The sequence below is a fragment of the Acipenser ruthenus genome, chromosome 17 (genome assembly GCF_902713425.1).
Source record: "Acipenser ruthenus chromosome 17, fAciRut3.2 maternal haplotype, whole genome shotgun sequence".
NCBI classification, from domain to species: Eukaryota; Metazoa; Chordata; class Actinopteri; order Acipenseriformes; family Acipenseridae; genus Acipenser; species Acipenser ruthenus.
In genome coordinates, this window is record NC_081205.1 from 25,398,466 (window position 1) to 25,422,490 (window position 24,025).

At 35.8% G+C, this 24,025-nt stretch overlaps 1 long non-coding RNA gene across 1 annotated transcript; it reads right to left on the reverse strand.

Annotated features, from left to right (window-relative positions):
• Window positions 1–7,985: 7,985 nt before the first annotated feature.
• LOC131697971 (uncharacterized) lies at window positions 7,986–15,644 on the reverse strand. The gene is made up of 3 exons (XR_009307587.1): window positions 14,866–15,644; window positions 12,124–12,219; window positions 7,986–8,122 (listed from the first exon to the last, which is right to left on the reverse strand). It is a non-coding gene; the product is annotated as an uncharacterized LOC131697971 (long non-coding RNA).
• Between the last annotated feature and the right edge of the window lie 8,381 nt (window positions 15,645–24,025).

Consider the following 24,025-nt stretch of genomic DNA (forward strand, 5'->3'; position numbering starts at 1 on the left):
GACTGAACATTATAGCCTTTTCTTTGTTTTGTTTGGCATTGTCATACAGTACTGGAATGTACACATTTATGGTATAAAAAAAAGACATCTCTCTCTCTCTCTCTCTCTCTCTCTCTCTCTCTCTCGATCAATAGATATACATATATACATACATACATACATACATACATACATACATACATACATACACAAATAATCTTAGCCAGTGTAGGATTTTCATGCTGTAGGATTATTTTTAATAGTCATAAATACCTCACGGATTGTTAAAATGTATTATCGAGCAACTGTATACATTTTCAAATGGTATATAAATACTCAAAATATATATGTATATTTGGGGGGAGTACATTTTACTATGGAATCCAAAAAAAAAAACACAACCCCACACAAAATCTATCCACTCTAACCTGATTTAAAACAAGTGTCTTTCCTGTTCCATTAAATAATTGATCTAAGATGTGATTTGCAATTTGTCGCTTTGTCAGTAACCACGTCATGGGGACTGGCAGGTGAGGGGGGCGCTGTGAGGCCCTCATTAGCGACTGTTTTGAAGTAACCGCTATCTCTGCCAAGGAAATCTAAGACAAGTTGTACAAGCCTGATTATTCTGATCATAATCACATACTTCACCCTCATCTGGGCCATGTGCCTAACTTGCGCTTGGTTGCTTTAGAAATGAAATGCTGTTCAAAGAGTTTAAAAAAAAAAAAAAAAAGGAATTGCACAGTGCCCCGATCTGCAGGTCCTCTCAAAAAAAAAAAAAAAAATAGCATGTCAGGAGGGTCTTTTACAAGGTAAACATTCCAGTATTTTTTTTTTTCAAGCATGTGCCCTGCAATGCAATTGCCACCTGTTGTCCTAGATTTCTAAGTACTTTTATTTTAATGTTAATTACATTGTATGTAAATCTGCAATCACATTTCATAAAATATGTAGTTTATCCACTAAAGTATGGCATTTGCATTCACATCAATCTTTTTTTGTATATACTTGATGATTGGTTTAAAGCAATCCCTACACCAAACTTGTCAATTAAGATTATCTTGGTCAACGAACATTATGTGTATGTAAGTGCATTTACTGATATGGCTATGGTGGTCACTAGTTCACTGGTGTTCGATAGGGAAATAAAGCTATTAAAATACTGGACAAGTAATAGGGACTTGATCTATGTAGTTCTATATTGTTGTTATCAGGATATTGGTATTTTTCTACAGGACCTTTTTGTTTTTATATTTAAATGTTACATGCTTTATAAGAGAGGTAAAGTTCCTATATCTCATCAGGATGATATTCTATTGCTCGGTTCAGCTACCATTCACTGCATTTCTTCAGTAAACCCTGATTCATTTCACCAACTTATAGTAGGCTCATGTTATTTTCTGCCAAAAAGACAGCCAGCTGCAACAAAAGACCACCCACATCGATAAGCCCAGGTAAAAACTCAAATTAGCAAAAGACAATTTGATGTGGTACAGTGTCATCCTTCTCACAGTCCTTGTGTTAAGTCAGTGTGTTACACTGGCCCAGTAGAGGGCACCATTTACTTATCTATGAAGTAAAATCCTGATGCCTCTTCAGAGTGCACCAATATGCGGCACCAGTAACAGCCATAATAACTACCGAGTTTCATTAGCCTCACCACTTAGCCTTACCAACAAGGCCTTTTAAAATAAAGATTAATAACAGAATGTCAATAATACTTATACAGTAGTAATATGGATTCATTATGAAAAAACAAGCCCCTTCCTTTCATCAGGTTTCTTGCTTCTGTGGGCCTGAGGAGAACAATTTGATTGCAATCACAAGTAATATTTTACTATGCTTTCAATTCAGTTAAGATTTTGCATCTCCGAGGGCAACACCCTTTTAAAAAGAAATTGTAGATGTGATCATACAGGACCTACTCTTATTCTTCCATCATTTAAGGAGTTTAAATATATATATAGTCAGTCAGTTTTTCTAAACAACCTTTGCCTTTAGGCCTAATATTATTAACTTGTTTTATTATCTTATTTTGCATAATCCCCATTCACTTATTTACCTTTTTTTACCTTTAAATATTTTCATTTTCTTAACAGTACACTCTATTTTCCCTCAAATGAAGCACATTCACTTTCTATGTTATCAGTTATAACCCCTCATCTGAGCTTTACACTCCTGCTCTATGCGTTCCATGAGGTTGGGTCCTGTTATCTGTAACACAGGATCTTTTAGTATTAACTTAAAAAGATACTTTATAACATCAACATTTTCCTAATATTGAATTTGCTATCTGTTTAAACCATGGTTGCACAGGCTTGTGCACTATGCTTCACCTATGGTCTTCAGTGCACAATGCAACACTAATATGGTCCTCACCTCACTCCACAATCAGCCTTGAGGAGTCTTTTCAGTAGTCATTTTTGTTTGAATAGTTAATAATGAAATAATGAACAGAAACAACAATAGAGAATCGTGCAAAACACACAATATTAAACATGTAAGAAATTAAATATTAGGAACAGGTTATGGTATAAAGTATCCCTTTCCCTCACAATTATATTGGAGAATAATGGGAGACCCATGCACTTACAGCCTTGCATATTGTTTCAGTCACCAGTGAATTGACCTTCAGAAATGTGAACATGAATTGACATACATGTTACAGTGGTATAGCAAACAACTGCAGGCTATACAAAACTAAAAGAAAAAAAACCCCAAAAAACCTTAAGAGCATTTGGATGGCACAATGATACCTTTATTTAATTTAATAGCTACCTCTGAGTAGTTGTTACAGGAGCTGGGAATATATATATATATATATTTTTATAATTTCTTGTGATGCAGTTTAATGGAGAAAATCAATGGTAGAATGTCACAGAAAGCAGCTCAAATGCTGTGCTCAGGCAGATGGACATGACATAAATGGATAACTAGCAGTCATTACATGGAAGATTGTTCAGCTAAATTGATTTCTCAGCTGCCCATGTTTCATGTTTACTTTTGAAGCGCTTTGCAGCACATTTTTTTATTTCACAGTGAGGAAATCCCTTACCTGACCTTTTTTTTTTTTTTTGATCAGTACAGTTTGTAAATGGAGTTTGCTAGAGGTGGGTGAACTTCAGAAATTACATACAGGTGTACAGTAACAATCAAAAGTGTGGATTGATGTTGGCTGCAAATAGATTGTGGTTAGGAACCTGCGTGACTACAGCATGAGAGGGAAGATCGCCCAGCTGCTTTATACATGGAAATTCTTTTATTGTTTGTTTGCTTTTCAAGTACAAGTGAACTATCATGCCTCAAGCCCCTAATCCCTTACGAGCATGAGCGGAAATTCTGATAGTTTTAACAACATGCCTAACAAAGTCTTGCTAAAACCTCACTTTCACAGATTAGTGGCTGTATGAAGGAGAAAGGTTGCAGTATTGTTATTGGTGTTCATTTATTTATTTATTTTTTCAGTTGGCTCAGGTTTAAGGAAGGACATCTGACATCAAAGATATGCAAACTTTATCTTTTGTATATACTGATTTTTAAGACTTTGAAAGCTTTTAAGTGGAAAGTGCGTATCCATTGTGTCAACACCATCCCTTAACGTCTCTGTTCTGGAACAGAGCATCAGATAAATGTTTGTTAAAACTTGTCATCTTCATGCTTTCACAGTTTCTTGCTAATATTTTCAGACTCTCTTGAGACCTCCATTTGTAAGTTTCATCCTTTAAGACTTTGTGCTCTCAATCTGAATGAAGTACACCTTTCCAGCATTATCACATCTGTTGTTTGCCTGCAGAAAAGAACAAAAAGGAGAAAAGGCACCCAGGTGGGTTGGAAAGACTGCTACAATAACAAAACATATAGAGAAATGTCACAAAGACGGCCGGAGTGGGTGGCGTCAGACCAGAAGCAGGAAATAAACAGACAGAGATGTGTGGTTTGGTGGAGCTGAGCGAATGGTTTCGCTCAGCATTTAATAAACAGCACAGAAAATAAAAGGTTTGAACACAAAACAGGACACGGCACTTCACGCCAAAATAAAGAGACAAACAAAACTGACTATACAGTGCACGGACAGACACACAAACAAACACGGTGAGTTTTAAATAAACAATTATCGTGCTGGTCCTACCAGCACGTAATAGCAATTGATATTTAAACTTATTTCTCCTTCTCTCTCACCCGTTCTCCACTCTCGAACACCCAACCCCGAGTGAAAGAAATGTGCATCTATATATACTGTTGTGCTGGGATTCAATTACTAATTAATTATTCACTTGAATCCCAGCACGTGAATTAATTCTGTGCAACCCCGTGCTCACATATTACATTTAACCAGCACGTGAAGTGATTTGTGCCCTCCTCGTGCCTAAATACAAATCTACATTTTTAAATACACGTGAAACACAGACCCGTTTATATCCCGTGTACCAATGACTATACACCAACATTAACACACGCACGCAACATACAACACATAATATACACACGGGCGGGGCACATTGCCACAAGAAACAAAAGCAATGTTCTGGATAATTTGAAAGGCTGTGAAAAATATCACGATTATTACTGTTTTAAAGCACAGGAGATTATTAGTTATGAACAGCTCTTTTGTGTGCTGTGTCTTTCTCTTCCTGCTGACATGATCTGTGATACATCAGCATACCTATTCTAGGAGGAGGAACGATTTAGAACTAAACTGACTGTCTTATAGAAGAGTAAGTGATGACCCGCGATAGCCTGCTGCTTCTAATTGAGAAGCCCATTATTTGTATTTTGTCATTGTCTGTGTAAGAGGCAAACACTCAACTGAACTGTAATTCTTTTCTAAATGTATCTTTTCAGAATACCTTTATTTTTTTTTAAATATGACTTTTTGGCCACAGTCTGTAAACCATTGAAATGTGCCAATTTTAAGTGTCAGCTCAATATAGAGTGAACACTGCCATTACTTGTTGCTTGTGTTTCCTTGGTAAATGTGACCCCTTACAATAACAGGACATGCCATGTCTAGAGCTTTCTGTTCTTGTCCAGAAAAACCACATTCAGTGCACAGAGATCTTATCGTTTGTCAAGCCAAGCACTGGGGACTAATACTAACAACCTTAAACCATAAACTGAAATAAAGGAACTCAAATGTGAAACGGTAGGCTTGTTTGAGTTTGTCAACATCAAACACAATTGATAGTAATGATAGTAATGAATACAAACCATTTTAATTGCGAAATAAAAAAGAAAAGTGATATATAATGTAAAATGATCTACTTTGTTTCTGCAATGTACTGTAATGCTCAAGTAAACTATACTGCAAAATATTGCAGAACATTTTCAGCAACTGCTTGAACATCCTTTATTTAACAGATTTGCTTAAGATTAAAATAAAGTGGGCTAATGATGACGCTCTGAGACACAGGAGTGAGACATCTTTATTTAAATTCATTTATTAATTTATTCCTTTACCAAAACAAGCCCAAAACATACCTTTCACTAATTGGGAGTTTAATAAATATTTGAATATGAACTTCTTTGTTTTTGGACATAGCCCAAGGTTTATCTCGTGATATTAGAGACCAGTCTCCTAGACTGTAACCTCTGAAAGGCTACTTCATTAATCATTGGCATGAGGGAAGGCCCAAGACAAGCCTGGGGACATTCCCAGGACACCCTGCTGCTGGGCAGGTGATGGAGTCAGGGACGGATGCTTCTCAGTAAAAGAAAGGTACATGTTGTTGCTATGGAGTGTTCCCCATGGAGAGGCCATCCACCAAACCAATGACATGCTAAGTATGATACAAAGTTTTTAAAAAATGTGCAGGGTTTATTCTGTAGTTCTCAAGTTATGCATACAGGTGTGTGTGTTTGTGTGTGTGTGTCTCTCTCTCTCTATATATATATACTGTATGTACTTTATTTATTTATGTGTGTGTGTGTGTGTACTCAACCAAATAAACGTCTGTGTGTTTCAACAGTGCAAGAATATTTTCTGACTGATCTAACCTAGCAACAAGATTTGAAAGAGAATCTTGTGTCACTGCCCCGAAGAGTGTGTGCACATACTGAACCATGCTTGAAATACCTGTTATTATTAAAAGGTGATAAAGTGCTATTATGCCCCAAATTTGCTGCAGATAAATTCTGTGGGGATTGGGTTTAATGTGAAATGAAAAGAACTTTGTGGAGAGTCTGAAGAGAATTAAATCTTCTCAGAATGTCTCATTGTATGAGTTTATGAGTTGACCTTGAAATATAATTCAGAAATGTTTCTGTAATGTACTGTTTTGGTGTTCATATGCTGTTGTAAATATATATATATATATATATATATATATATATATATATATATATATATATATATATATATATATATTTGGAAATAAGTTTAACGTTGTTGGATTTTGCCATGGGAAAAGATTTATTTAATAAGTGGACCAAATGAAAAAAGAAGGGTTGGTGCTTATCCTTCAAGGATATTATCCCAGTTATATCAATGATCGTCCTGATGTTTTATTAATGTGACTATGATATTACAAACCACTGATATCCGTGTCGTCCTGGTGCGAGTGAGCCACAGTGTGTATCTTGTTGCAGTGTTTATCTGTGTGGTATTGCTAGAGAATAGCCAAACCGTCCAACACAGCCCTGGAGGGCCTTTCTACACCAGTGTTAACAGGAATATAGAAATAATGATCTGCTTTCGGACCTGTCTTTCTTGGTCCATGTAAATAATTAAGAACAAAACCCAGGTCTGGTCAGAGTTGTCCATCCCTGGTGTAGAGCATCATACCCTCTACCCACATGCGAATGCTCAGTGTATTCCATCATGTGCTGTGTGCCTAAGGAAGTGTTAGCCAGAGATGAAGCAGATAGGAGAAGAACAAGGCTGACTTGAATGGGTACAAATTCATATTTTATTAATCTAAAGCAGGCGCCACAAATGGTTGAAATACGCAACGCTTTTAAGCATTTTCATTGACCCAAGACTGTTAATCCAGCAACAGGACTTGCTGCTGATCACGAATGTAGCCTCCTCCACAGCCATTTGTGGGACTCCGCAATGTGCGTTGATAAAAGTGCCGTTTCTGTGGAGCATTTGCTTTTCCTGGCAGAAGCCTTGAATCAGTGCCACTTACGGCTCTTCAGTATAATCACTAATGCACTGAACTCATTTATTTATCTTTTAGTTTTGCTTCCAAGAAGCCTGGAACAGGCAATGGGAGCTAGGCTTGAGTAAAGGCTCTAATTGCAGCCAGGTGGTCTGTGTTGGTCCTCTCTGTACATCAGGCAGAAAGGAAAGCTGCACTTGACCAAACATATCAGCATATGGAAGGGAACATCAATTTCATTAAAAAAATGGGGGGTGGGAGTGGTTCTAAAATACCTTAATAAAGTATTTACTGGTAGTGATGTAACATATTTCATGTATTAATTAAGGCAATGCATGCATTATACATGAATGGAAGAATAATAAGTGGATCTGTTATGTCTTTCTACAATATTATCATCTAATAGTACCCCTATTACCACTGCTGGATTCTGTGTTTACTATGTTATTCCATGCTTTGGCTATTCTTTGAACATTTAGCTATGCAGTTACAATGGTAAACAGATTCTGCTCTTATTATCTAAGTCTAACACAGCCTGGGTCGTTGAATCTTAGCATTATATACTATATTTAGACCGCACTTTTCCAATTACTTTAGTGAATTTGTGTGGCTAAAATTCTCAAGCATAGTTCAAGAACTCAAGATTCAGGAGTTGTTGGGCCTTTTTTTTTTTAGATGGTTTGAAAGTTCATCCCTGAATTCCAGCTTTGATTTTTACCAATAATTTGGACAGAGATCTATTATAAACTTGGATTGTCCCCAGGTTTTTTTTTTTTTGTTGTTGTCCCACATTCTTCATTAATTATTACAGCCAGGCACTGTTACAAAAGACAATCAGTCTAACACAGACTGACAGTAACTAAACACAAGTTTAGGGCTGTGGTTACTATTCTCATATTGCTCCCAAGCTCAGTCACTGACAGAGTTACTTAATAATGATGGGTCTTGAAGCAGGCAGCTCAAACACGGAGACAGAGGTCCACTGTCCGAGATAGTAGATTGTGCTTCTCTCCCCCTGTACTACAAAGCTGGTGGGAAGGCTGCAAGGCAGAGAGCTACATTGCACTTAAAAGTGTATCAACTTGTACTGCAACTATTCAGAATGACAGCCTGAGACTTGAAGACAACATTCATAACATTTAAACTTTATGTCGGAAATAATCTTATTGCAAGGTGTCAAGAGTAAATACAAAAAATCTACGTGGTTTGTAAAATCAGTATGGAATACTCTCTATAAAGAACATCTTATTGTTCCCATATAAAAGTTTGCTGAGGAAAATGTGCATTTACCATTGTTTAACCATGCTTGGCTACACTTTACCAGTTTTTAAGACTCGTTACTGTGCTGTTAACATGCTGCAATAAAATATTTTTTTTTTGTTACACATGGTGGCTATCCAGACAGTTGCTAAGGTAGACAGGAAACAACATTTTATGTAGTTGGGTTTGGGATTTAGATGGTTGTTGGTTCAGGCCCAAAGTTTGCTTACCAGCAAAGAAATCACTGAGTAAACAACGGCAAACATGCCTCCAAACACTGCAGCAACAGAAAGATATTTGTGATGACACACATGAAGCACCAGACACCATACTCGTTTACAATTGACCTGAGATGTCAAATCAAACACTTATCTCTACATGTTTAGATCAATAGTTTAAAGAAGGGCTAAAGTAAACAGAAAGCAGAGTCTGATATCTGGTCAAAACACACAGATGAGGTTCTCTGTTCATGTTTCATATTTGACTGTATGCCTATCTTTTGATTTCCATGTATTAAATGTTATTAATATGATTATATGACTATATCGAACACTAAATACATTTAAGGATGCCATTAAATAAATGTTTCTTTGTCAGTTGCAAAACATTAACAACTGAGGTCAGCTAGTACACAGTATTATAATAGAAGGTATATATGTACAGTAGATTTACTGACTCTGAAAGAAAATTTGTGTTAAAGTGATATATAGTTTGTTTACAGTTTGACATTTCAATCAGGTTCAATCCAGCAATTATATATATATATATATATATATATATATATATATATATATATATATATATATATATATATATATACAAGGCCGGATTCAGGAATCATGGGCCCCAGGACAAGAAACCAGAACAGATACCCCTCCTTTTTTTCTCTCTCTCTCTCTCTTGGACGCATCACTCCAATTCTGGCAATGACTTCTGTCCAGTATATACGAAGCGGTTCATCCACAGATGTATTTATGTTTTATGTATTTATTTGATAGGGACATCATACAATTTTTTTACATTTCTGACAGTCATAAGATGTATTGCACCCAGATTTAGCTTTGAGCTCATTGTCTTTGGCAGTCCCTGGTCAGGCGTATAGAAAGGAAGAAAAGAAATAAACACAAAAACAGAAAAAGAAAATACAAATAAAGTAACATTTACATAAAGGAGCAATTTGCAATTGACAGTTTAAATAACTTGAAGTCATCTTCTCAAACATAATGCAAGTATTCCCTCCAAACAAATAGTTATAATAACAAAAAGAAAACAGCTAAAATGTATAGTACCAAAATAATAATAATTAACCTCCCATCCCTGATTTTGGTAATTACACTACAACAATTGGCAAAATCTGCTAATATACCACAGTTAATAACATACTAAAGTGCCAATCCAATAAAATAGTATATTTACAATTAGTGATCACAGATTTGTTTTTGTTTTTACCATACTTTTAGTTTATAAGTACAGTCTTTAAATTCATGAGTACATTCTATTCAGCCTAATCCTTACTATAAATTAAAGCGAAAAGCAGATTAGAGTTACATTGATTGCTAATTGGTGGTGTGGGTAGACTGGGTCCAACTCTTTCATTACTTCTCAATTCTTAGGTTAAATTATGATAATTTCAAAATCTTTTTAAGCAATGGAGAAGCATAATTACCAGAAAGATCAAATAAATATATACCAAAAAAGTCATGTGTTCTGTAGTAGTTCATTGCGTGATAATGATCAATTAGAAAAGGTTGGATACAACGTAGTTCATACAGGCACTGTTTTACATTACCAGAGCACATTATTAAATCTAAATATTGTTGTGTACTTTGTATAGTCTTGCTTTAACTATAGTAATATTATGCTTATCTGTTTTTTTTTAAATTGGCATAAACCTGCTCCTCATTCAACACTAGCCCTCACAATTTTTCTTAGATGTGTTTTAATAAGGGTCAAGCTGGCTGGAGCTCAGTACTAACACCGCCACCTCCATGGTTCAGATCTAGACAAGATCAATACGTTTGCTGCTTCAACACTAGTACAGTAATTTGGGGCGGTAGGGTGCTTTTACTATAAATAAAACTACTGATACTCAACTATTTTGCATTGCATTAACACAACAAATAGTGTTCTAATGGAATAAATATTGCATTGTATCTATTTGATGCATGAATCCCCCCCCCCCCCTCCCCCAAGAAAAAATAAATGGAATTGGGCACTAAATCCTCCTTGACCCATGAGAGAGGCCGGGGTCAAAGTGTCTTGACCGGACAAGGAAGGATTACACCACAGCTTAACACAGTTCTGTTTTTTTTTTGTTACTGACCTGAATGTCACATTTTACAAAGATCATTTTGTGTTTACCCATCAGAATGGTGAATTAAATCACAGCAGGTCTGTAGCTCATTTTCAAAGTCATTTACTCCAAAAGTAATTAAAATATATATATATATATATATATATATATATATATATATATATATATATATATATATATACTGTATATCAGAAAAATAAATAGTATAATAGTTAAAAACAGTTTTGTTACTGTTTTTTTTTGTCTGATTCATATACTGAAATTAGAGAAATGCATATCAGATAACAAGTGACTATCTTTATAGCAACTGGTGACCATTTGACAACCGGAATTGGTTTCACTCTTAGAAAGAACTGTAAAACATTGTAAAACCGTATTTTGAATTTTATGTCAGGGAAGGCTACACAAAAGTAATTTTCTTTGAAGTTGCTGGTAGCTGAATCTGTTAAAAATCACAGGTCATAAAACACTCTGAAAACAGTAGCTGGAGGAAAGCCTTTTCTCATACAAAAAGGGGCAGCACAATAGGCTGGCGTATCAGTTGGTTTGGCGAAAGTTATGTGAACAATAAAGGAGTTTAGTTATGTTTACTTAATGTTGAAAGTCTGGTAGCAATCAAAAGCCATGAGTTAAATCTCTAAGCATTCATAATGTGGTGTGCTTTCGTCCTTTCACTAAGTTATCATTCATTCATCTTAGGTTGCTCATAGTCTAAAAAAAACTCTCTTTTTGTTTTTTTCATAATAAGGGGTTTTGGGTCTACTTCGCGTTCTTAACAACTACAACAAAACTAAAATTTCTATCAAAACACAGCACGACCCATTATTTGCATCAAAAGATTAAAGGCGTTTTCTGAAAACCGAAAATGCTCTCCTGCCCTCAGGTAAATATCAAACGTTTTCAATTTGCTCACCTGTCCACATAGTCAGTTTAAACACTAAGCAAATATTTAGTACCTTCTGCTAAGAAAATACAGGACTACTTTTCATCATAGCGTTAAAGCAATAAATGAAGCCTTGCCTGGTTACTAAAGGAGAAGCCTAGCTCTTGTATGTATTAATTAAAATCATTATGTCAACATGAAATTATTATGTTGTCAAGGGCTGCCTCTATAATACACACTGGTGTCTACTGGACAAATACCGCTTTTATTTAAATCACTAAATATGAATATCACTTCTGTTTTAAAAGGCAGAAATAAACTAAAGAGAAAAACCTGCACTGTTGGATGTTTGAGTTCCAGAAGTTTCATCCTCAAACAGTGGCAGTATTTAGATCCACCATCGTTTAGATCAATAAAAAATATAACACTGTGTAAATTATTCTTATTCTTTGTACTTGTAAAACATCTTAAACATGTCAGATGGAAGTGTAGCCTGGAAGTTTGAGCCAACAAAACCAGAAAATACATGCATTGAATTGCAGGTCAGCCTTTGACATGGTATAACTTTGGGCTGATCACTTTACCTTCCAGTGCTTTTATCCTCACAGCCTTTTGGAAAACCTTTTTTTTCTCCCATTCAAAGCCTCTTTCAACTGACAGCACCTCTTTTTAGGGGGTTCCTATGGACAGCAATATATTTGGTTATTGTACACTATATACTGTACACATAGTATAGTTTATGTTTTACATAATAAGCCAAGGATTTCTATCACTCTGGTTTATAAAACAAGATTTGTTTTACACTGATTAACTATTCTGGTCATTTTATTATAATACCATTGATATACCATTATAATACCAGTGTAACACACCCTTGCAAAGCCAATGTATTGCTAGTGTGCATTGATGAAACTTAAAAACGTTACCACAGGAGTATCATGCTACCAATGGCTTTTACCATAGCAGCTCCCCTTGTGGCACCACTGCCCATTAGTAAGGACATTTCCATTGCAATACTGAAGGATGTGGTAAGGGTTACCACATACCTGAAAAGATAATATATGTTTGCGATAATATTTTAACATTAAAGTCCTATTGCTTTACACTATTTGGGAGGTTTTAATCTTTTGGCAGACATGTAGGAAATAGACACATCAGGTCTGGTCTGAATACCAAATAAAACTTTAAACACATCTGACAGTAGGAACCCACACCATGTTGTGAAAACAAATAGGCGTCAAAGAGCATGGTTGCTTTATAGTGGACTCTGGTTTGAGTGAAATTATCTTCGACTACTAGGTATTCAATAAAACAAGAGACAGCTTCTCTCTTTTGCTCTGGTTCAAAACCCCACAAACGTGCCTGGGGCAAAAGGGCGGGGTGGGGCGGGGTGGAGCGGAGCGGGGGGGGGGGGGGAGTCTTGTCTATCATTTGTTCAAGGCATACTTTTTGGGCCTTGTAGAAATACTGTTGAGTGATATGAAGAATGAACACAGTACATTTATACTGAGGTCACAGATAAAACATATGTCTTGAGGGTTTTTATGATGTATTACCAGACTTAAATCAGTAATGCATGTCAGTTACATACAAGTTAGTAAAAAAATAACAAAGGAAAGGTATAAACTAACAACATGAGGATCCTACACAAGCTGACAGGTGTGGTTTGAAATCTTGAAGACTCACTGGATACATTTGAACACCTTGAAGTGTTAATGAACTTGCCAGTTGTGCCACCTTGGGCCCACAATATCAGTTCCTTTACTAACATTAGGCCAGTTTACATGTTGGTTTGTTTCACGAGAATGGACAATGTGCGTGAAACTTGGCAGGGAAAGCTTGTGAAAATGTCCCAAAAAAGGTCTCAGTATTTTACCATGAAAGTCTCAATTTCTTGTGAGATTCCTGTAAATGCTCATGAAATCAACGCCCACGTACACATGTAAACACGAGTTTCTCGTGAAAATGTTAATTAGCTTGTTCAAGTCTTGTATTTACAATGTTCAAGTTTCTGTTTAAAACTATTACTAAGAATGTTTGATAAACTGCATCGTGGGTTTGTGAATTCAGGTGGATACAGCTACTGCACAGTACTTCAGAATAAACTTGCAAATAGCTTTCCAAACAACTGTCAAAACGACTTTATTGTAAAGTACTGCTAAGTACTATGTTTAAATGCGTATAACTATACTCCCATGCAATTTCTCCTAGTTATGTCTGAGCAAAACCCGTGTCTATCCTCCATTTGTGTCCGTTAGACCGATGAAGAGACTCAGGTGTTAATATCCATAAGGGAAGAGGATATGATGAGGCAGCTTGATACAATGCACAACACGAAAATTGTTTAACCCACTCTCAAAATAAAATACGGTGTGGAATTTCTGTGACTTATTTCTCGGGAATCAACAATACTACTCAATATTCCAATTCTTTATTTAGCAGAAGCAGTCATACAAGTACAGCGCAAATGAGGATGCTATATTTGGTATAAAGAGATACAAAATAAGCTAATGAAACAAAAAGGGATACTAAATAAAAGTACACCGTCGGATTACAAAAATAAAGACAGCTGTGCATCTCTAATAGCAGGACCCTCTTCATATCACTGTTGTGCAATTCTTGCTGGAGGCTGAGGTAGCTGTTCCTCTGCTTGTCTGAACACCTCCTTACGGTCCTGGCACAGATTGTGCAGGATACAGCAGGCAGTATTAATTTGGGGAACAAACTCATGGTTCACTTCGGTATGCTTCACTAGTATCTGCCACCTCTCTTTCAATAGCCCAAACTCCTGTTGAACGACCCCTCGGATTTGGCCCAGTTTATTATTAATAAAGATATACCCCCCACACACATACATAGACGATGTGTGAAAAGCAGTGTGGATGACAACACAAAGACAAAGTATTAAAAAAACAGGCACTATCCATCAGCAAATCAGATCTTTAATAACGAGTTAGGTCACACATGAGGACATGTGGATTCTCTCTCGTGAAACTGTTCTCTGCTCATGTAAACAGTATTTTTTGGGACTTTCACGGCACAAGAATCTAAGTGGGCCATCAGCATGGCTAATATAAATCTGACCGCCCCTCCCCCTCTCCTTCATTTGCATAGTGTTCTGGGAAAAGTAGGCGTTCCAAAGGGAAATTAGAGGCTTTACATGTAAACACAAAAAGACACCATGTCCACAACAGGTAAGTAAATTTCAACAGTTGGTATTCAGACAGGTAAATATAACATAGACACATTTCACAGATAGACAAGGAAACACTAAAAGTGCTAAAACCTAACTAAACCCCTAAAAAACCTAAAAAGCAAATCCTCACCTCTATCTGTCACATGGTAGCATACTCAGTCTCTCCTCTTCATGTGGCAAAATTATATATCAATATCACCTGGGCCCTTGGGGGCCTCGAGATCCAATCCTGTAAACCGTTCGCTGTATGCTCTGTGCTGTTTATATCGCTGGTATGATGAAGGTAGTTATAACATAATGGAAACGTCCTGCTTGATCTCCTCTAGGCCCTGGTGGATACATTCACAGACACAACAATATCTTCTGCCACCTTCGCACCCTCACGACACCGCACTGTAGTTCCTGTAGAAAAAGAGGATATGAACAGCACTTCCCACTCCAAGCGCCACCCCGCTTTCTCCCTCCCTGCTCTACGAATTGTCTTCCGACACAGCCACTTGTACTTAACGCAGAGTAGGGCCTCGCAGTTCGGGTGTGTGTTGTACTGCTGGTATTCAATCTCCCGGGTCATGCCTTTCACTCCGTAGCAGCGATGTCAACAATGCGGGTGCCTTTGAAACAGATCCAAAACACATAGCTCATTAATATTGGCACGTCCCTCATAAGTGGCAGTGTGTGAGTACCTGCGTCTTTTGGACCTCCTGTGTACACAGCTGATGGCTGAGGTCATGCAACCACACTTTTAGATGCAGTCCAACAATAATCGACATTTAATATTCTCTACATGCAGCGTTATACTGTTGACTTATCTTGTAAGTGAATATCCATAATCCTTCCCTTTGTTCCTTCAACTCAGAACCATTTCACCAGACTGCAACTCTCTACAACTCAGTCTCTGTGTGTGGTGTGGTGTTGTCTTGCTGCTGCTGCTGCTGCTGCTGCTCCTGCTCCTGCTCCTGCTCCTGTTCCTGCTCCTGCTCCTGTTCCCCAAAATGGCCAACTTCCTGTCCATCCAGTCTCCAGGCACCACCAGCAACGCACGCTTTCCCCTCTGGTGAGTTTTGGTTCTCCTTTTATAGGGCTGTCAATGATGGTAAGAGCGTCTCTATTGAATGCACCTAGCGGCTGATGGTGGGTCCTTGGAGCAATGGGGACTAATCACAATCCCTTACTCATGCACAAAAACGAAAATGACAACTAATACTAATAATACAAAATCAAATCTCCACTACAAGTGGGTAAACACTGCAAACAATAAAGAAAATATCCATACATAAACAATAATAATCTCAAAGGAAAGACTGTGCAAAATATACAAAGTTAATAATGCGACAAAAAGAACAATTATCAATAAAGTGTAAAAGAAAAACAAAACACCCCACACACTACAGTGATAGTCACCTGTGACAATAGTTCAGTAAGTGTGGATACTGGCTGTCTGTATGTTTTTCGTATCACTGTTGTTGTCACGGTCCTCTTTCTTGGGCTGCCAAGCTTCTCCGGGGCTGAAGTCTCTGCGGTGCCAGCCAGGTATGGGGGAAGTCTTAAAACAGAGCCACGTGATTTCTCAGACACTTGTTAGGTTGTGGTCATGCTGGTTCTGACTTGTGGAGCTCCAAGACTGGTATATCCAAGCTTTTCAATGATGAAAAGCTTGGCTATACCAGTTCCATTCAATCTTTATCATTTACAGATCTGACACAGCCCATAGAAAGACAGGACAGACACACTCCTGACTGTTGTCAGATTGGTAAGCATCTTTACTGTAAATGCCTGTGGCACCAATATCATACTTGGGAATCGGATACTCCTGGAAGTCAAAGCTTTTAAATTTTATGATGGTCACCAAATAAAGATGGTACCTGAACATTGCTACTGTATATAAACATTTACCATCATTTCCTATGTTCATACCAGACCAGTACGAGTAATTTAGCATGCTCTGTCTCAAATAACATGCTTGCCAATGCTCTATCATTTACTATTTTTCTACGCCTTTACAAGTATGACCTGCAGTCCTGAGAGGTTTAAAAATGACATATTTTTTTTCAAATATACATGGAACTAAAAGCAATACAGATTTGGTTGACGTTAACAATTTTGTTATCAACAAATACATTAAATTGGCCGTTTACAAGACAAGTGCCTCAAATGCCCCCATAACTTGGCTGCCTTCTTATAAAGTGTACGCTATCGCTTGTCTTTATTTTCTTTGTCACACAGTGTACTATGAGCTTCTTTATAGAGTAGCTAGGCCACACAAGAGCAAAAGCAAAGTGGCTGAATAAAGACTCATTTATATTTGAAGCAATGAAAGCATAGCAGCAATTGTTTATGTTAGTAATGTAGAAGGCCCAGTAGCTGATTCTTTGAAAGCACAACCACTGTAAATCTGTACCTCAATTGTCTGCGCTAGATCCTGAGATTATAGAGATAAATTACACCAATTTAACTGGACTAATAGTATTTGCCCAGGATTAAAAAAAAAATGTGTAGCAAATAATTAACCACATGCCATTCAAAGCTATGAAATAGCTCTATGCTATTTTAATTTAACTTGATGCAAATATAAAGTGCAAGTACAATACATTTTTGATTTTCAAGAAACTTATTTGAACAGAATTACAGTGTTCTCAAACAGTTTCACCAAAAATCATTGAACTTGTGGTAAATTTAGCAGGCTATGACTGAATAAGTAACAGTAAAGGAGTTCTGCGCCTCTGTATCCCAACAACCCTTTTTATATGTGAATATACCACTAGGATATCTACTATCCTTTATTAGGGTGTTGACAATGCCCCTTCATTTAAGTTAAATAGCCAATCCACCAGTGCTCCAGGTACATACAATATCAAATTAAATATAACAGTAAAAGATAAATGTGAAACTGGTGTATTTACATAGTACCGTTTTTGAACTTACTAAATTCATAAGGACCTTTTAGCTAAAAAACCTTGCTGACATCTCAAAAAGACATCTTCTCCCTCTTTTACTACAGCCTGTTTGGATGGCTTTCAGGAATGTTCAGCAATCATTTTTTAACATTGGCCAATAAACCTCTTCCCAAGGATACTTGTAAAGTAATAACTGTTCTTGTTAACATGGTGTGAAAAGAAATGAGCCTGCAAAGGTAATTCACATGGTCATCCACAAATGACCCCCTGACCCTGAGTTTAAACCTGCTACCACTTGTAAAGACCAATCACGTAAAGAATTTCCTGTCCGAGGAAGCCTTAACAGCCAGGAATAAAAGCCTGTCGACTTGTGAAAAGGGAGCTCTCTGTGGGGAGGGAGTTTATGATTTTTAAGCTGATCTAAACACCTGCGTTCCCCAGTGGACACTATTAGAAGCTCGTACACACTACAATTTGTCTCCATACATTTTAATTAGTTCAGCGTCGGCTGTGAATAAGCTTATTAACAGTTAATGTAATATAAGTGACATCAAATTAAGGTGTGTGACCTTTCCCGTCTGTTTAGTTTAAAAAAGACCCACTTAATCCTGTTGTGAAATAATAGACATTCACTTCATTCATGGATTTGAAACAAATCTAGAAAATAATTGTTAATGAAAACAAGAACTATAGTAAGAACAGACTAGGTATCTAATACATGAATGTTCTGCATATTCAAATACATTATATCTATCTAATACATGAATGTTCTGCATATTCAGATACATTATATCTATCTAATACATGAATGTTCTGCATATTCAAATACATTATATCTATCTAATACATGAATGTTCTGCACATTCAAATACATTATACCTATATAATACATGAATGTTCTGCATATTCAAATACATTATATCTATCTAATACATGAATGTTCTGCATATTCAAATACATTATATCTAATACATGAATGTTCTGCACATTCAAATACATTATCAATATATAATACATGAATGAACTGTACATTCTAATACATTATATCTATATAATACATGAATGTACTGTACATTCTAATACATTATATCTATATAATACATGAATGTACTGTACATTCTAATACATTATCAATATATAATACATGAATGAACTGTACATTCTAATACATTATATCTATATAATACATGAATGTACTGTACATTCTAATACATTATATCTATATAATACATGAATGTACTGTACATTCTAATACATTATATCTATATAATACATTAATGTACTGCATATTCTAATACATTATATCTATATAATACATGAATGTACTGGTAAATGATCTGGCGTTTGATTTTTGTTGCAACATCAGAATTGTTTAAAATGCTGAAGATACTAAACAGCTACTAAACTAACATAAAACTCTCAGTGGAAATAATACTTTGAGTTACTTTATGTCCTTTGAATTTGCATAACAATTTGTTTGCTGTTTATTATCCAATGACATTCCTGTTCCTTATCATAATCTTTTACTGTCTAAGCACCCATGGATATTTGGAATGTTTAGTAAAGACTCCAAGATATTTTAATTTTGGGACACCTGAGCAAGGTGGAATTTTTGTAATCTGGGGCTAGAGGTGTGTGCCAGTTATTTTTTCTCATTGACTACCTTTCTGTTTCAGGGGGAAGAAATTGTGCACCCCTAGTGGTTAAAATAAATATTATTCCAATTCAGACGGTACAATGTATTCTTTTTAAGTAATGGTTTCCTCAGATTTTAATGAATGGTTGTTTTATGTTTAATTACATTCAAGTTTTTGGATTGTATTTTTTTTGTTCTCAAATATTAATCTTTACAAGTTTAGCCTACCAGATGAATCTGGATTACAAATTCACTCTGTCTCCAATACAAAACACGAAATCTGCATTTACACAAGGCTATACAAGATCCGAACGCATGTGTAAGTGTATCAAAGATTATGGTGTAAAATAACAACTAAGCAAACTTGTACAAGAAACCTTCTTTCACATACAGTACTGTAAACTGTCAGATGAGTGATAAGTATGGGGAATGTCTGAAATCTGTGATCAATAAACCATGTTTGTATACACTGACATTGTAAAAACTAGTTTTAGAAGTATTCCTAGAATATGTGTCTTCCACTATAAAATATGAAAAAGAGCCTTAATTAACATTGAGTCCTCCCAAGCTTCTAATATGTGCCCCGAAAATGATTTTAACCCCTAAAACAAATCTCTCAAACCTAATTAGCAGCTATTGAACTGTTTCCATCTTTTTCTCTAATCCAGCAAGTTGCAAGAAGTGATAGATGAGTTTGTACAGATGCACTCGGGCTGCAGACACTCGCTGGGGTTGGGCTGTTGTGACTCCCTCATTGGTATGCACTGCACACACAGCCAAGCGTATGCTGAGCCACAGGACTTAGGAGAGTGAAGCCGGAAAAAAAAAATCTTTTCCATTCATTCCTTCTGCTCATTTACATTGAAACTTTGCCAACACCGGCGCCGCTAAAATCAAATATGAATGTGCAACACCGCCCTTGCCTTTGTACCTCCCCCCAAAAAAAGAATAATCAAAATTGCTTGTAATGCAAATATAGTTTCTATAAGTTCCTTTTCTTAAATGTGTTTTTTCTTCTTTTTTTAAGGGGGGTTGGATTACATACAGAAGAAGAAGACCCATTTTTGAGTCTTGAGGTGGGAACGGTCTGGTAGCAAGCAGGTGCAAAGCCCCTAAGCAGCTGTTTTCAGCACTCGAGTTGAAGCTTCCCGGCTCCCCCAAGCCTCGAGTACTTCATGTAATCCTCTCATGCAATTCACACTGTAATTGCTGAGAATCAGGCTGCCAGGGCCTGTTTTCTTCCACTGATGACAAGCTCCTCTACAAACAGGGACCAGCAATATTAATTAGTTACATGTAGCCAGGCAGACAGCATCAGCAAGACTTTTGTCCTGCCTTTTTTTTGTCAAAGTAGCACAAGTGGAATTTTGCACTGTTCTATGAGTCCTTTAGAGTGGTAGTGACAGGGTCCTGTACTTGAGATGAAGTCTGGTGCGTAGGCAGCTTGCTCTGGGTGGTACAATAGTGTTTTATTTTTCCAAGGTCCCTTTTGATACGTTGATAATTAACTGTGGGGGCTGATGGATCAGGGTCCACCGTCTGCCTTAATGTTATTGCCTTGCTCTACATAATGCACAAGTGTAACTTTTATTCAGTCTGCTTGTGATTCAGAATTTATTTTTCTTGTTATAACTGTCTGTTAAGTGGTATCTGGCTGCCTTTTGAACTGCTTTGTGAAACAAAGATTCTCTCTCCCACAATCAAATAACCCCCTTGCACAACTAAGTTATTTTAAAGTTTACTGTAGCTTCAAATCTCATTTGTTTAACTGTCTCCATGCCTTTTTATGATGTTTGCAGAAGTAAGAGCCAGTGCTATCTAGTGAAAAAAAAAGGTTCCTTTTGTTTTTCTGGCATTACACTGCTGAGCACTAGATGGTGATGATGCAAACTGAAATAAAGGTAGTTTGAACAATCTAGCCTACTTTACATATATCTATGAACCGTAGAACATCTCCATATTAAAATAATATAATAATCAAAAAAAGCAAAACAAAAAAAGACTATATTTGAGTAATTACAATTAGAACAACAACATGTAAGCTGCTTGTGCTTTAAAATAGGCCCTAATTTACAGAACTTCTAACATTTGTAAAGTGTTGAGTTTGATTGTGCCACTTTCTTTAAAGTTTCATGAAAGTATGCACAGTTAAAACAATGGGCCCAGTACAGATTGCAAGAAAAGGATAATGTTGTTTAGAACTTCTGTAATTCTTAAGTATCAAACCAATATTTTATCAATCCTTCAGTTCTTAAATGTTACACTATATTCTTCCCCCAAAAAGCAAACTACCAAATGTAAAACAAAAAACATCACTCGGTCTTTATTACAGATATTGTTTGTTTTGGTAGCTTCTTATACTGAAACATATATATATATATATATATATATATATATATATATATATATATATATATATATATATATATATATATATATATATATATATTACAGTAGATTAGTTTACAGATTTTCAGGAGTTATCCTTCCTGCAAAGAGGTGTTGAAAGAGTGAAAGATATCTGCACCATAATTTAAATTGAATCCCAACCCAAACTTGTTGTGACACAATGTCTGAATAATCTTGATTTGAGCTACTTCGTGAAAATGTATCTTACTACTAGTTGCTTGAAAAGCTGCCAGAAAAAGCTGGCTGTAAGTTGCCTGTTGTTACATAGGCTTTAGGGTTAGAATTGGAATAGAAGTTTTCAATAAGCTGCTCATTTTCCTTTTCCTGTGCTTTAGATTCTCTCTGGGTTCAGTCCTCTGCTAAAGCTGAGAAGGAATGTGTTAGAAGGCAAGGGACAGTGGATTTAAGTTATCCCCCCCCCTAAACAAAATCCTTATTGCCCTTCCAAATTCCCTGCTGCCCCTTCCACAAGCCCCCAGGGATGACACAGCTCATTGATGCATCTCTCTCATTAGCATTTTAGCAACTCGGCTCGCTACTTTCAGAAGCAATCTGTCATGAGAAAACTGAAGAATGTGCTCCATTTGCATGATTCTGTGCCAGAATGCAACTTTTTTTCTCAGCTGGTCATTGTGCCCTTCTTCTGGGTATTCAACTTTCCCATGAAAATCTCGGAAATCATATTAAGGTTTTATTGGCATGGGAACAGAAGAAAAACATTGAATCTTTGCATGTAGAAATAACATTATTCTAGTATTGCTATTGTGTACCAAAATTAGTATACCTAGTATACTTAATATTTACTGTATAATGAAATTCTACAGGTTCAGCTAGTTAATTGATTAAACAAATTGCAATAAATAACAAATAATGTATTATCTTTAAGATTAGATACTATTTTCAAAGTACTTTTATTTCACAGAAACAAAATCAACTCCTATATAAAAATAAAATATTAATGAAACCTATTACAGCAAGTTTTAGCAACAACCCTTCCCTTAAGTAAAATATTGTCTTAGTATAAAAGGATTCTTATTTAGAAAAAAATAAGATTCTACTATTTTTTAATTAAAGCATTTGTTGAGGGACAATCTGCTTATCCAATACAGAGAAACACCCTGCACCTCAAAAGTTATTGGTTCTAATGAAAAGATACAAATTTATTTGATCACTAATGATTCATATTCCACTGCAGATATATTCAATATATTCAGCAGTAAACAAGTCAGCCAACTTTATCTTTGCTTTATTCACCTGGAAACATCTTTTATAATGTGAATTTATCTGTTCAATGCTCATCCCTACTGCCATATAAACACTGACACGTTGCCTAATCGATTTGGACAGCATTTGTATGTGAACCCCTGTGCTAAATTGAGAAGAAAAAAGTTATAGAAAGTCTAATTTGAATAGAAAAAGAAACAAATCCAGCTAATCTTGTGATAGATTACAATGTTGGTGAATTAAAAGATTAACAGATTAAGATACCACATACCGTTAATGAGCACCTGCTACAGATGGCTAATTGTTATAAACGTGTGTAATGCTAAAGTTTGTTGAAGGTTAATTCAGGAACTAGTGTTTCCATTACGTTCTCTATTACAGTTTAGTCACAATTAAAAAAAAAATAGCACAAGGCAACTTTGGTTTAGGATAAACAAAAACAAAAACAAAAGAATAATAATAGAAATAAATAAATAGAAAATAGCAGGCAAACTTTTTTTATTAAGTTTGAGTAAGTAATATATATATATAAAGTATATATATATATATATATATATATATATATATATATATATATATATATAATTATTTATGCTTTTTTAATTTAAACTTGAGATTTACACCTATGCATTTCATATACATTTACATTAGAGTATTAATAAAACAGCATAAATAAACTTTTCTTTTGCATAAAATATATTGTTATGTATAATTTTTAGATTCCACTTTAATTAAATATGCCCTGACTTTTGCAAGAGAATAAAAAGCAACTGTAATAAAAGCACTAAGTTCAACAAGAGCCCTTGTATTTATTAAAATCCAATAAATAAAATACTTCCTCACTTCTAACCTGTCAGACAGAGTAAAAACATTGTCTAGCATCATTCAAAAAGTAATTTAAAGGAGCAAGTTTATTTCGCAGACCCCCTATACAGTGATTAGAATAGAGTTCCATTAATTAAAGGTAATTGATTTTGCCTTGGAGGGCGTCTCAGGTCCCCCTCCCTTTCTATGCTCATCTCAAACTATTGTCTAACCTTTCCCTTAATCTGTCTCATCTTGAGCTGATGGGAACCTCTTTTATTCTACCTCCTCTGGAGGTAGGGGGAACAATCTTCTTATTCAGC